Source organism: Pinus tabuliformis, chromosome 5_1 (genome assembly GCF_031772625.1).
Source record: "Pinus tabuliformis cultivar Carrire ecotype Pingquan chromosome 5_1, CPIR1, whole genome shotgun sequence".
Classification (NCBI taxonomy): Eukaryota; Viridiplantae; Streptophyta; class Pinopsida; order Pinales; family Pinaceae; genus Pinus; species Pinus tabuliformis.
Window position 1 is genome coordinate 290,710,746 of NC_142305.1, and position 15,910 is coordinate 290,726,655.

Consider the following 15,910-nt stretch of genomic DNA (forward strand, 5'->3'; position numbering starts at 1 on the left):
TCGTCTCCTTCACGTGACACATCTCGCCCACCGGCCACTGGAACCTGCCCTACATCACCACTTAATTCACCCACTAATTCGATTGGCAACAATCTAGATTTTCTTCTATAGAAAAAGACACTACATCTTCTCTCTCTCACCATTCACAAGCCACCTGGCTCTTCATCTCCCTTTATCATCCCCTCCTCTTCTGGGAATATCATTATACATCGCAAACAAAATCGCGATAGCCGACATTTTTGAGGTCGCCCTCACCCTTTCCCGTTCAGTCCTGCTATGTCTATCCTTTAGATTTATTCAATGCGGGGAGGGTTCTCAGACAAGGTTTCTCACTATCTCCACTTCTCTTCATCTTGGTTATGGATGGGCTGAGCCTTCACATACAAAAAGTTGTAGCATAAGGGAAATTTCAAGCATTGCATATGGGGCGGGATATATATATTTCGCATAGTTTCTTTGTTGACGACGTCCTCATCATGGGGATACTTAACAGGTTTGCATGGCTCTATCTTTTTAATATTTTTGCTAAGTTTGGAAATGCCTATGGGTTTCTCATGAATCTCTATAAATCCATCATTCTCCATGACATATGTGATGAGGAGATTATCGCATACATAAAAAGATTATTTGGTGTGGCTTCCGAACCATTGATGGGGGGTATGAAATACCTCGAATTCCACATCAAGCCGTGTAACTATAAAGTCAACGATTGAATGTGGCTCGTAAATCAATTCTATAAGAAAATAAATGGCTGGGAGTTCAGATGTTTATCTTTGGGAGGCCAAATCACCCTGACACGGGCAGTGGTCACTCAATTGGGAGTGTACTTGGCACACTTATATCTTTTGCCCCTCGCCATTATAAAAAGACTCAACAGGATTACGACAAACTTCATCTAGTCTGGTATAAAAAATCAGAACAAATACCACCTTGCCAAATTGGACCACCTCACTCTTCCAAAGCGTCTGGGTGGCTCGGGTATTATGAATCTGAGGAGATTTGGTTGGGCACTATTACTTAAATCTATGTGGAGATGGATTTTCGGTGATGGTACCTGGGGTACGATCATTCAGCACAAGTATTTAAAGAACTTCGATCTCTCTATCTAGATGCGACGTGGAAGTATTGGGATCACTACAGCATCAAAAATTTGGCTCAGTTTCATCAAAATTCACCTTTTCTTCCTACTACAACTGGAATGGAAATTGGATATTGTCCACTGCATTATCATTGGTTTGGATCATATTCAAGGGATTGATGTTGCCTCCAATATATCAGATGATCTCATATATTGTTTAAATAGCCACGACATCTTTTTCTAGCATCAAGTCATTTCATTATGGTAAGATAGATGTCCTATTTGGAAAATGGTTTTGGAACTGAGACTAGACGAGCAGATGGCGCAAGAATGGGAACATATTAGATATAACATGCAACTTGTTGGAGTTTGTCTTGTGGTTGAAAGGGACCAGATTGCCTGGACTGGAAAAATGAAGGAAGGTGGTCATATGGTGGTTGATACATATTTTTCTCTTTGCCATCAAGAGACATTATATCTTGAGGTATGTTGGTTCACAATCTTCTGGAAATCCAATTCTCCCATTAAGATTATTCTTTTTCTTTGGATGGTATTGTAAAGTAAAAATCTCATGTGGGAAAACCTCTAGAAGAGGCATTGGTATGGGCCGGGTTTTTGTGTTATTTGCAGGGATGAGGAGGAGAACAATTTACACTTATTCTTACTTTGTCCTAAGATTATACAACTCTAGAAAAAACTTGTTGTTTATACTAGTTTCCCATATCAGCAACTTGATCATATCTCTGATTGCTTAAGCTGGTGGAGCAAACAACAACCTACATGGCACAAAATTCCCCTTAATTTCTTCTGGGAGATCTGGAGATGGAGAAACAACATAATATTCAACAATCTCAAAGATTATGAATCACGGGTTCTAGAGCGCATCATATTGGGTTTCTCTATTGGCACTCTACAGGGTAAAGGACTGAAGGATACTATTCATAAACCAACTGGCCCAAAGTTGGTCTTCTCGGCTGGCTATTTTGACGAAGCTTCACAAAGGAATAGGTGTGGATGCGGCTTCTTGATTGCTTATTCTCCGGAACAGGAATTTTGGGTTCACTGGGGTGCTAGCTGCAACACGAACTTGAAGGTAGAAGTTATGGCACTCTGGGGACTTATATGGTTCTCTAGATATCTGAACATCCCTACTATGCATATATTTTGGGATTCCGAGATTCTCATTGATTATGTTATGGGACGGGTGCAAATTTACCAACCCACACTCCAAGGACGTAGAGCTATTCCAAGTTCAACAACAATGGATTTTTTTTATGGGCTCAACGATTGAGCACTTTGGAAGGGAGTTCAATTAATCATCGGACAAACTCTTGAAGAGGGGGTTACTAGACGAGTTGGACGAGATGCACATTGAGATCAAGATGGAGGATTATATTATGGATGCTGGGGTGATACCTCTTCCTGGATAACTTCTACATTCACTGGAAACTCTCATATGATAATGCTGGCAGAATATCTCAGAGTATCTTCTGAGATATATTATGTTTGTCAAGAATTTTTATTTTCTTTTTTGTGTTTTTCTCTACTGTATATATATACTCTCATTATAAGCTTAGGACTGCAGATAAAATTAGTTTTTGCTATGCTCGCACAGATTCTGGCCATGGTGCTCTATATGTTTGGTCATGTCATTATGTCATTGATTCTGGACCACATTGATGACTTTTGATGATATTGTATACAACAGCATGCTACTATCCTCTCTATATGTATTACTCATATATTGATGAATATAATGTTTTTTTTCATACTGATAAAAACTACAACTACACAACGGACAATTGCTCACATCTTAAGACAGCGGTAGCTTTTCCAACCCTCAAAACCACATACAACCCCTTTTTGTTTCTCGATATGGTGGTGGCTCTGCACACTAGTAATTAGCTACTCTCTTCTAAGAATCCTTTCATATCACTAGTAAAGTGTGATTGGAACCTTGTTTTTAGAGCTTGGTTTCTTTGGCTCTTATACTATTTTGATAATGGGAAGAGGAAAAGTTTATTGCTACAACCTACAAATAATACACAATAACATATAATAGATATGCTATTCTCTCATTCAAATTCTCATTGCTTGAATTGATTGATCATACAAGAGTAAGTAGGCCTAAAAAGATTCATGAAAGATTATCTAAAAAACTTCATGGAGAATTATCTAAAAGTATCTTTAAAACTAGAATAATGGTCATACTAATTTAAGATTACATATGTGCATGACTAATGACTAATTAATTCATAGAGAATTATCTAAAAGTATCTTTAGAACTAGAATAATGGTCATACTAATTTAAGATTACATATGTGCATGACTAATGACTAATTATTGTTAAATTTAAACTCCATCGAAAACTACCATAGTATAAACAATTAACAGATTCAAAATAAAATAAAATAAAAGCAAAAATTGTATAACAATGTGCCTCTTACCTAGCCAACAAGCCACACTGAATTATGTCCTACTACGTAAAAAAATGAATAAATGAGTTACTTGGTATTTTAATCTTTTAGCACATATCATACAAAAAAAATTTACCACTTTCTTTGTATTCTTGAACATCTCGTTTGGAAAGTCTGATTATTCCACATCTTTGTTTCTTGTAAAGTTGTCCTTCAACCGGAAATTAGGTATTATTCCAGCATGTTAGGTACACGTACCTGCAATGGGATCTTTTACAACCATCGTAGCTAGATTTTGCGCCTTTTCTGTTATTGGTTCACCGTCCTCTCCTGCGCTATATTATATAGGAGTCGTTCCGGCTCCACTTTGTATATAGGGATCATTCTCGTTCCACTTGGTATGGGTACTACCTAAGCACGTCTGTGACTTTGCTGAAATCTTTTTCTTTTATAAGATTTGTGTTTTGTTTCCTATTTTGTATTTTTTTTTTTCTTTTAACTTTTTGAACTTTTTTTGTAAGCTTCGTTGGATCTTTTCATTCATTTTCTTCAAAAAAAAATGTTACAACAAAAATTTAAGGAGTTAGGTGGCCTCCACTTGCCGAGAGAGAAATTGGTCACCGAACAACATTGTAAGCCATCTAAAAACATAAAAGTTTGACTCTGTCTAACAATGTTTCATATGACTGAATGTCTTGAAACCTTCTAAGGTCTAAGTAACTGAAACATAATAACCTAGCAAGCAGATTTACCATATAGAGTTAAACAAAAATTGAAACTAAACAAAACCAATCAAACTATTATTCATCGAAGGAATCCACTGGAGTGGATCTTTCGCACTTGAACCTAGTAATTCAAACTAGGGAAAACACGGAATGTGTTTCTCAATGCGGCTGAGGTAGACATTTTGTTGCTGAATTTAGAACTAAATAAGTTGAAATTCCTTCTGGATTTCCTGAAGACCAAAATCAAACTTAAAGGAACTAGCTGGAGGGTTCATTATGGCCTTAGCCACAATGTTCTTCATTAATCAATAGAGGTCAACATTTTGCTTATATTGAGAAGTACGACCTCTGGAGTGGCCAGGGTTGGGGACTAGGTCTCTTCAATCGTCCATTTGAATCTCTGCTTCTGCCTATTGATTAAGTTTAGTGTCCCAGTTGGAAGTAAGTTGTCAGACCTGAGATGGGGTACCTGACTGGTATGATTGGGATGCATCATGTATTTTCCATGAAGCTGAATGGCGGCCCCTACCCCTCGGTCGACGAGGCTAAGCTTGGCTGCTAGCGTCATGCCTCTCGGCGTTCCTCCCCTGACCCTGACCACCTCTCACCGAAGAGGCAGAACCAGAGGGATGAACCATGACGCCTCTCAACAAAACTATGATGGAATAGAAAAATTTGTAACAAACAACCCAAACCTCAAGCTTGAAGCAGCCATTGAGGTCCTAACAATTACACTGACAATGTAGATCGGGAAGTTATCACAGCATAAAGGAATTAAACATTGAACATTAGGCCTAAACCCAACAGTTGACTTGAAACTGAGATGGGTTTGATGCCCATGGAAAGGAACAACATACACAGACTCCTCGAGGTCACTTGAGACCAAATGCAAAGGTAAGATGAGAGGAACCATACAGAGGAAACCCTAATTCTTCCACGCTTTCAAAGACATAGTAAGCAATGACCATAGACAACTAGACATGTGACATATAATGACTCCATGCTAAAGAAATGTAGTACATTCCCATATGAGAAAAATTCCAAAGAGGATAGAGACAGTAATATAGAAAGAAAACATCTCATAATAAAACCCAACGGGATCTTTCCATAATTCTCAATAGAGATTCGAATTGCTTTCATATTCCTTATTAAGAAAACTTCCCCATTGAATTGACATAGGAGTTTAGGCTGGAAAGAGCGAGCGTGAAAAGGGAGAAGAGAAATAACATACCCGATTTCGTTGGACATGACACTAAGGGAACCGATAGCACCAGGGTAACCAACCAGCGAGGCCTCCCTCTCGAACAACCACGAGTGACCCATGAACACTATACCAATATTAGAGGTGAGAACCATGAAGCATACGCCTGAGAATGAGGAGAGGCCACCCCCTAACATCCTTAATAAGGTGACGCTCTCGCCAATTTCATCGACATTAATTGCATGCATGTGCGTTGGCACCATGCCTTCCTTACCAAATGTGTGAGGGCTATGGTGAAGTCTTCCTCTAGCCCTTACAATCTTAATCTTACACATGACTCAGATCCCAATGAGACCTTTCTGCCGGTACAGACCCTGATCGGGGAAATAGGGTGGAGAGTTGAACTAGTGAATTAATATCTAGAGTGTCTTAATATGGCACTAAATCACCATCTATCCAAGACCCCATGGACTCAACTTCTTAATTGAATTTAATTATTTTATATGTTTTTTTTTTTTTTCATTTTTTGTTTATCATATTTTAGTTGGTTTAACAAATTATTTATTTTTTCAATTTTATTTAAGATATTTTTTGTTCTTATTTTTGTTTATTTATTTCACTATAACTTTTGAATTGGTAATTTTGGGGCACTATTTTGGACAACATCCACGATCAAATCACAAGGACCACTATTATTCACCTCAATATCAAGATATTCCACAATTTTCAACTTATTCAAATTTTTGCCGCATAAGTTAACAAGACTCCTGATAATAAAAAAAACCAGATGAAGAGAATCAAACCTGTTAACCACCCCTTGGGCTATTGTCTTTTAACTTTTAATCTTATTTTTTTAAACAAATGTCATTTTATACTTGCTCTACACATAGGTTATATTGTAATCAGTTTAAATCAAAATACATTAAAAACTATTTCAAAGTTTAATAAAAAAATTGTAAAATTAAATATTAAATTTATTTTTTTGGAAATTAAAATATAAATTTTGAATTTTAAAATTCAAATTTCTTATTTTAAATTGATTTTTTTTTTTTTAATTTTACTAGTGGTATGGAATTTAAAATCTAATTTTCATACTTAAAAATAGTTAAAAAAAAATTTAAACTAAAAATATCTCAAAACACCTAAGCGTCCAGAAAAAATGATTATAACAAAAAAGAATATGCCGATACAATCTCACCACATCATGTACTCTATAGTATTCTTTATTTTAATTATGATACAACCATAAAGTTTAGGCATAAAGACGGACAACACACGGTTTAATAATTCTAGGTCAATTTCAAAATACATGGTTTAACGCATTGTTACCAAATTCGGCCGTCTTGGCAAAAAAAAATCACAAGTTCGCTGATTCCGTTAGGTACGATTAAGAATTCGGTATGGTGGATGAATTATTTTTTCCGGCGCTTGAGCAATGGCAGGAAGAGGGGCGCTTGAGCAATGGCAGGAAGAGGGAAATCAGTTGATGGTAAGAAATCTATTCCCAGAGGTCGGTTTTCAGTTTTTCGTTGGTCGTATTGCCAAGCTTCTCAAAGGGAAGTATGTCGAGCGTGTGGGAGGAGGAGCTCCCCTTTACCTATCTACTGTTCTTGAATATCTTGTCGTCGAGGTGTTCGAGTTTGCTGGAAATGCCGCAAGAGATAACAAGAAGGCGAGGATTGTTTCACGCCACATTCTGTTGGTAGTGAGAAACGATGAAGAGTTGAGCAAGTTTCTAGGTGGTGACCATACCTAATAGTGGTGTGTTGCCCAAGATTCACAATGTTCTGTTACTGAAGAAGACTGGTAGTGGTAAGGCCAGGGAGTGAACCCCAGGCTTGAGTTTGAAATGCACATGTATCCATTTTATGGTGTTTTAGGGGAGTCTGTGATAGGAAAAATTAATTAAAAAAAATAAATACTATATTAAAAAACTTGTAGTTTGCAAATTTTTATAAGAAAAAAATAATAAAAAATAATAATTTTTATATTAATTTATTTTATAAAATAGCAAATTACAATGTAAAAAAATTATAACTTTCATATTAACAAAAATTATAAAATAGTAAATTGGTTGCAAACTAGTGTCCTATATAAAAGTAATAAATACTATAACTTTTATAGTAGACAAAATTATAAAATGGCAAATTTTAGTTTCAAATAGATAATTCCTATTAAAAAAAATTACTAATTTAAGTATTTGTAACATATGTATTATATAACCCCTCTAATTATCGGACAATTATGATCAGCCCTCTCTTAGCCAAGTTGTACGGGAGTATTCTGGAAAAAAAGTTAAGCATATGGCTTGAAAGTGAAGGTAAGCGGGCTAAAGGCCAGCAAGTTTCAGAAGGCATCACTCAACAACAGATCACCTTGTTACGCTTAGGATCATTGCGGAGGAATGTCGTAATGATAAATCCAATTTATTTGCTGCTTTGTAGACTTTAGAAAGGCTTTCGATACGGTTCCTAGATACAACCTTTGGAATAGGTTAGAAGAGCTAAAGGTTCCTCTTGAGATGAGAGCTGCTGCTATAAGGCTATACGAGAATGTAATTGCCAAGCTAAAGAACAATGAGGGCTGGTCAAAAGATATTAAGTGTAACATCGGAGTTAAACAAGGTTGCCCCCTCTCCCCTACCCTATTTGGCATTTACATCGATAAGCTTGAAGGTTATTTAGAAGAAGCAGGATGTGGTGGCACAATCTTAGCTGGGATAGTCGTTATCCTTCTTCTCTACGCTGACGATATTGTTCTTTTGGCAAGGTGCCCTTCTGATCTTGATAAGCAACTCAAGCTTCCTAAGGATTTCTGCTCTACCATGGGTATGACTGTTAACACTGACAAAACAAAAGTTATGATTATCAAATCCAAGAAGAACACTTGCGCTAATTTTATGTATGACAATAATAACTTGGAGGAAGTGTATTCTTACAAGTACCTAGGAATTGATATCCATCACAAGCTCAACTTGAACCATAGCATTGAGAAAAGGATCAATGGGGGATGGAAAGCTTATTTTGGTCTTGAAAATAATTGTAAAACTGCAAACCTCGTAATGTGGGATAAAAAGAAGTTCCTCTTTGAAACTTTAGTCATTCCTATTATCTTATATGGCTGTGAAGTTTGGGGATGCAGCATCTCCAGAGAATCATGGAGAAATATTGAGCAAATCCAGAAGCGTTTTATAATTTATAACCTGAAAATTAAAAGTAATACACCCTATCCTATTCTCCTTATAGAAGCAGGTCTTTCTCCTATTGAGAGCCTAGCTATGCTTAGGTTTCTGGTGTACAAGCACAAGCTCAATAACATAGACAATCATAGACTTCCTAAGCTAGCTATAAATTCCAGCCAAAACCACCTAAGGCTTAACCGAGGATGGCATAAGGACACAAGGGCCTGGTTAAACTATTGGGAGATCAATGAGAATGATGCTTTGCAAAACATAAATAACATTAAAGATATTGTTACTTCTAAGTTCAAAGAAAAATTGTGGTGTGAGAAAGATTTAGCGTCTAAAAGAAAATTAACCTATTATAAGAGGGTCATCAACCCCACCCTTGAAGATCAAAAGTATCTCTCTATTTTAACTAGCTCAAAGAAGAAAATTAATATAGCAAAGATTAGAACAAATTCTCATGAGCTCCATAGTGGAACTGGCCGTTGGACAGTTCCTAAAACGCCATGGATAGAAAGGATCTGCCATATTTGTGGGAATAGGAGCATCGAGGATGAAAACCACTTCCTCTTAGAGTGCCCTGCATACAACCACATTAAATCTCAATTTCACAACCTTTGTTACAATACTGACCTTCCTAGCCTTTTACAATGCCAAAATTATAGTGAACTCAGGAGGCTTCTCTCCAAGCTTTTTGAGCATAGGAATAAAATCTTAAATCAAAATAAATAATTTGTCTTTTTAGGTCCAATAGATCATTATTTGGTCTCAGTGGATGTTAACCATCATCACCATAATTTTTTTTCCCTATTTAATTTTATAGCATTATATATGGTAACTATAATTTAAGGTGCTTGTTTTTCACAATTATATTTAAGGTGGTTGTTTTTCACAATTAGCGTTAATTCAATTATTTTGCTTCTCATCACGTTAATGTTAAAGAGTCAAAGGTGGTTCATTAATTTAATTGTTAACCATTCTACTGGTTTATTGAAATAGTCAAAGGTAGTTCATTAATTAATTATTGTACAACGGTAGGTTTTTAAAATAATGTTTTCCAACCAATTAAGCTGTAAGCCGTTACTCTTTGAAATGAACTTTTTTATTGTCCACTTGTCATTACTACGTACTTACGATTAAAGAATCGTAATCCGTTTGATCATTGCAATTGAATGTAGTTGGAAGAAACAGTTTGAATGTAGTTGGAATAAACCGTTATTGATAACCAACCGGTCATATTTCCTTTGCCCTGTTTTGCTCGCTACTTCTATTATTGGAACTTGCAAACTATCACAGGGGGCTGGATAGATATTGTACCTCTACCGAACAATGTAATGGCTTGCATGTTAGCCTTGCATATTCGCTGCTGTGGGAACAGCCTGGATATCCTGGTCCTCGATTTCCCATCTGTGAAAGTTGTGGTGACATTCGCAGGCATAACATATAATTGGTGTTTATGCTCTTCTGTTCGTTCATCTTGTAGTAGACTCACAGTGCGAAATCATCATGTTTATAATGTTTGCCCAATGGTTAATTTGTGAATTTGTGAATCTCTGAGAAATTTTAAATGATTGTGTTTCTCATGAGTGTGGCTTAACTTATGTGCAGGGAGGAGAATGGGGACTAGTAATTTTTCCCATCGCTTGAGCCTTGCTCTCTCTTTTATCTTGGGAGGGATTAAACGAGTCAAACATTTTGGTTGAACTTCTATTGGCAAACATTTCGTGTGAATAGATTAACAATGAAATACTCAGTTGATTATTTAGCTTTGAGTTTGCTCTTAAGTAATGGGATATCCATAAATATCCCAGCGGAAGCGGGCGTTTTTCTACCAAATTTGGTGCTCGAGTCTTCGTGAAAATCTTCGACTGTATCGGTAGTTGTAAAAATCCTCCAGTCTACAATCCTGAGATCTTTGGGCCATTTCCAGTTCAATCCAAGGAGGAGATCAAAGTCTCTGTCAGCTGGTTCATTTGGGTCTCATTTAGTGCTTTACATTTTTCCGTTTATGGATAAAATGACTTTGCAACACTCGAAAGACAGACAACACTTTGCAACACTCAAGGACTCACAAAATTAAACCATGACATAGAACGTTGAAAATCCAAACTAATATAAGTAATGGGATAAAAGCGCTTCGCACCCAAAGATAAAAGCCAACCAATGCTCAGAATTATCACACTCGCTAAGTGAAATAGGTATGTAATAAAATATGTAAGAGGTATGTGAATGAAAGTACGTGGTAAAATATATATATATATGAAATAGTAAAATAACAGATATTTTAACATTAAACGTTTAACTGTTTATTTATTTATCTTCTCTAATTGTTGTGACTAAAACTAAATTTCAGATTCATCTGAGACCACGCTCTCCGATTCCAAACGCAGACAGATAAAAAGCACAACAGATGTAAGCATATTTTCTTTTCTCTATTGACATTGATTAAAAGTTTCATAATTATATGTACACTTTACATGTTTCATGTGATTTGTAGATTGCAGATCCAAGGGAGGGCAGACGGAATTTTGTAGTTATGGAGGATTTGGGTAGTTGTAGCAATAACTTTCAAACGCTGGAGTTGTTTCCACTCCGTCCCGATCGAGGTGGACTTGAACAGCAGCCAAACACTCGCCTGGTTTCTGGCGATGACCAAAAGGTTTGTTCTGGCAAATATGGACAAATCAAGCGAACTTAATAAATGGTTTGAAATGTCGATGTCAATAATCATGGTTTCCTTTATATATATGATTTTCAATAATCATATTAACATTTAGATTACACTATTATTAATATATTTATTATTATTTTTAATTACTATTAATTATATATTTAGTTTAATAAATTTAATATGATTTTCATAATTCTTATTTAGTTTAATAAATTTAATGTGATTTTCATAATTCTTAATTAGAAACTCATTTTTTATTTTCTTTAAAATTGGTGTGAAATAATGGGTCGATTCCTTACTTTACAATAACGGTTTTATTTCTTTAGAGGTGGAATTTTTTAAAATAAGTTTCGCTTTAGTTTAGTTTTGTTTCACACTTTCGGAACTATAAATAAAATATTTCCTACTCTATATTAAATAATATAAACTTCTATTTTACATATATTTTAATATCAAACTTTATATATATTTCAATATAAAACTTTATATATATTTGTTTTTATATAATAGGTAATTAATGAAGTAATTAATTGCATATCATTTATAAGAGAAGAGAATACATTGTATCACTTACATTACATATTTCCTTTATATTAAGATGTAAAAAATATCAATATTTTATGTAAGAGGGATAATGAAATATTTTATTTACTATAAAAATTTGAAATTTATTAATATTTTTTCACTGCTGCACATCAATTCCAATTTCATATTATATTGAATAAAAAAAATTATATATACATTATATTGAATAAAAAAAATTATATATATCAAAAATTAATATATAATTAAGCATTATAAATATTTAGAAATTTTAAGAATTTTATAGCAAACTAATAACCTGATAGACTATGTTGCAAATATAATTCATCAATTTATAAAAGATAAGCTCCGTACAGTTCCATTTGCTCTTCATATCAGCATGACTTCGCCATTGAAGACTGAAGAAGCTCTGTATATATCGAAACTAATTTTGGCATCGTACAGTTCCATTTGCGCTTCATCTCAACACGACTTCGCCATTGAATATTAAAGAAGCTCTGGATATATTGAAACTCATGCTGACATCGCACTTATACGCTCTCTACCAGGCAATAGATCTTCGACAATTGAAACAAATTCTTCTGAAAGTTGTGTTAGAAGTCATCTCAAGCGTTTCAGACGCATGCCATCTTCCTAAATCCATTAAAGAACAACTTATTAAGGTCGCCAAGGGTATTCCAATGTACACATATTTAGAACCCCCTGCAACCCTTCCCTCGCACTTGTCTCCGCCCTCAAACAGACATTTCTTGACGCCATTCTTGCATTCCACAAGATTGAAATTGTAGAGCAGTTAAAAGAGTTCGAATCCCACCTTCAAGAAGAGATTACAGAAATCGTGCTTTCTTACGCGGAGCGCACTAACAGTCACATGCTGCTCCTGTTGCAAAACAGTAATCCATGGCTCTAAATTATTTCCTCTGTATGAATTTATCCTCGAGAAACTCAAAACGAAAATGATAACTCCGAGGACAGACCAAATACCCCAGGAGGGCATCCAGAAGGTATTCAATGCAATTGTGGATGGCCGAATCACTGCACCTCTGCTTCAGTGCCTCAGCGGATTCATAAATTGATCATCAAATTTGTGAAGTCTGCACTCAGAAATTTACATGTGCGTACAACAAGAGTCATTTGACAATATGAGTGAGTCTACACATCTATTGCAACCAGAATCTCCTCCAAATATCTGTGGAGAAAAGCATGACAGAAAACAGGCATAATCATTGCAGAATCCTTGAACACCATATCCACGTTGGCATCAAGATAATTGCTCAGAGGGGAAATGTTATTCAACTTCAAAGCAATTAATGGGTAGTGTGTGGCTGCACAATGCAATTCTTACTGCTACCAACTGGGGCAAAGCAATGCATTCAATAAACTCTATAAACTTATATGAGTGTGCCCGGATTGTTGTTTAGATGTTCTAAAAAAAATGAGGATGTCATCGAATTTATTGCCATTCAGAAAAGTCACTTGCAGGTTAAGAGCCCATTGAGACTGGGGAGCATTCTAGTGAATCCATTCTGCTATTGCAGGAACATGGCAGTTGGCAGTTGAAGATTTGAGCTGGTTGAGATTTTCAGGAAGCTTATCTCTCAGAGATCAATTTTTTGGTCGACGTTGTCCGCAACAAATTTAGATGGTGAATGGTGAACAAATTTAGATGGTGAATGGTGTACCAGATTGAGTTATAATTGGTGATATTGCAAAATTGAAAATACACAAGCCTATATTAGGACCGTTTCCCAAGCCTAAAAATTGATGAGATATAGGTCATATTGGAGTCAGAGTAGTTGTTTACCAGCTTTTTTTTTTATATAATATTTTTTAATGGTTTAAATAACTATAAGATAATAAATAAATTATTTTGTATTTAGTTTTGAAATAATCTTTACTATATACTTATACTCATTCTCATGATTTTGATGTCATGGTTTGTTTTTTTAATTTGGAATAGTTATTAGGAAATTCATAGTTTATAGTATTTTTTCTCCACTACATGGATTCATTATTTAATGTTTATCGATAAAGATTGGAGGTTAATTTCATATTTCATACTATTTTTTCTTTACATAAAGATTGAAAAGTCGCTTAATTGATTTTTCATTTCTTATTTAAATTCGAAATTTTTGAAAAAAAATTGAAGAGATGCCATGTTATTGTTTATCTAAAAGGGAAAAAAACCAATAACAAAACTTTGTTGCAGATTACAACACGAATATGCATACTTCTTTTACTTGATTATTACCTTTCACATTTCTACTCCTTTCGTAATTTCTTTGGACCTCTTAATGAAATTGTTAGTTTGTAATGAGACCAATTTTCTCTCCTGACGAGCTTGTGTCCCATATTGTTATTACTAGCATTTGCACTAGATGCTGCAAAGGAAACGTCATTATTAGTAGCATTTGCACCAGATGCTGCAAAGGAAACACTGTAAGTTGGTAGTGCATATGGAAGGAGAGCATAAATGAAAAAAATGTGATATGTTAGGTGATCTAACTATAGCCAAATTTGAATGAAAAAATAAATCTAAATGTTAAATGTAATACAATCAAATAATCTATTCAAACCAAAGGCATGCACAACTTCATTCCCATGTGCTCAATCCAAGAGCTTACTTTAATTAAAAATTGCATCCCAAACCAGAATACACCATAAGTCGGTAGCGCATATGGAAGAAGAGCATAAATGAAAAAAATGCGATATGTTAGGTGGTCTAACTATAGCCAAATTTGAATGAAAAAATAAATCTAAATGTTAAATGCAATACAGTCAAATAATCTATTCAAACCAAAGGCATGCACAACTTCATTCCCATGTGCTCAATCCAAGAGCTTACTTTAATTAAAAATTGCATCCCAGACCAGAATTTTGTCTTTCATTGCCTCATCCAAACCGAACCCTTCACCCTCATATGGTAATGGTTCCAGATCAAATTAACGCCATAAGTGACTTACAAGGAGTGCAAAAGCATCAACTCAAGTGGATGAGATTTCATCTAATCTTGAGATACACTTCTCAATGGTCTGATGCCTATCATCTGACATCATGTGTGATGTTGACTGGTATGTGAATGCCTATCATTTGACATCATGTGTGATGTCGACTGGTATGTGAATGCCTATCATCTGACATCATGTGTGATGTCGACTGGTATGTGGATGCCTATCATCTGACATCATGTGTGATGTCAACTGGTATGTGGACGGTGGAGCCCGCAAACATACAAACTCTAACAAGAGTACGTTTAGTAGAACTTGATGATCATGCCACATATCCAGTTGCAAGAGTAGGATCCATCAAATGATATCCTTAAGCTTAATAAGTTATCGATGTTTTGTATGTACCTATCATAACTAAAAATATCTTTCCAGTTTCAGTGATGATAGAGCTTACATATATGGCTAACTTTGAAGATCAACAAGTCCTCATTCTAAATTGCAAAGGGAATCCTATAATAACTTTAGGGCATGATAGTGACAACTTGTGTGAGCTTTGAAAAAAGAGACTAGGTCACTTTCTCTAGTGAATGTTGCCAATATTGAAGAACATGGTTTTGTTGACATTATAAGATAAGTAGTTTCTTCAGGCCCAAACACATATTTTAGAGTGCAAAAAATAATTTGTAATTTGTAATTTTTTAATTTTTATTTAATGTTATAGAGATTACGTAACGTGCACATTGAGTCATTTTATGAGCACACATTAAACTAATTTTTTTATTTTTAATATATTTTTAAGTATACATTAATATTAATTCATTAAAATATTTTATATAACATTAAAAAAATGAGGAAAGGTAGATTTTAGAAGTAGGATCCTTTCCTTCCAACTGTGAATAGAAAGTGCTTGTAGAGAAGAGAACCCTTAGATCCACTTGATCACACACATAGAATCGTGGAAAACCTGAAGGACCTTAACACCATATGAAGAGAAAATAAAAATTAATTATCATGCTGCAATCAATTCTACAGTCGTGTTTCATGATTTTCCTGTGTTTATGTTGAGATGGAATGTATATTCTATAAGATTTTGAGGTTTCACTCTAACCTACAAAGATGTTCTTCAAACTAGAAGGTTCCAAC

At 35.0% G+C, this 15,910-nt stretch overlaps 1 long non-coding RNA gene across 1 annotated transcript in view; it reads left to right on the top strand.

Moving 5' to 3' along the window:
- LOC149164489 (uncharacterized) overlaps positions 1-11,303 on the top strand; it is a 136,603-nt gene extending 125,300 nt beyond the window's left edge. The window contains exon 3 of the long non-coding RNA XR_016260070.1: positions 11,103-11,303. This is a non-coding gene — a long non-coding RNA (uncharacterized LOC149164489). The remainder of the gene's footprint in view (positions 1-11,102) is intronic.
- Positions 11,304-15,910: the final 4,607 nt, after the last annotated feature.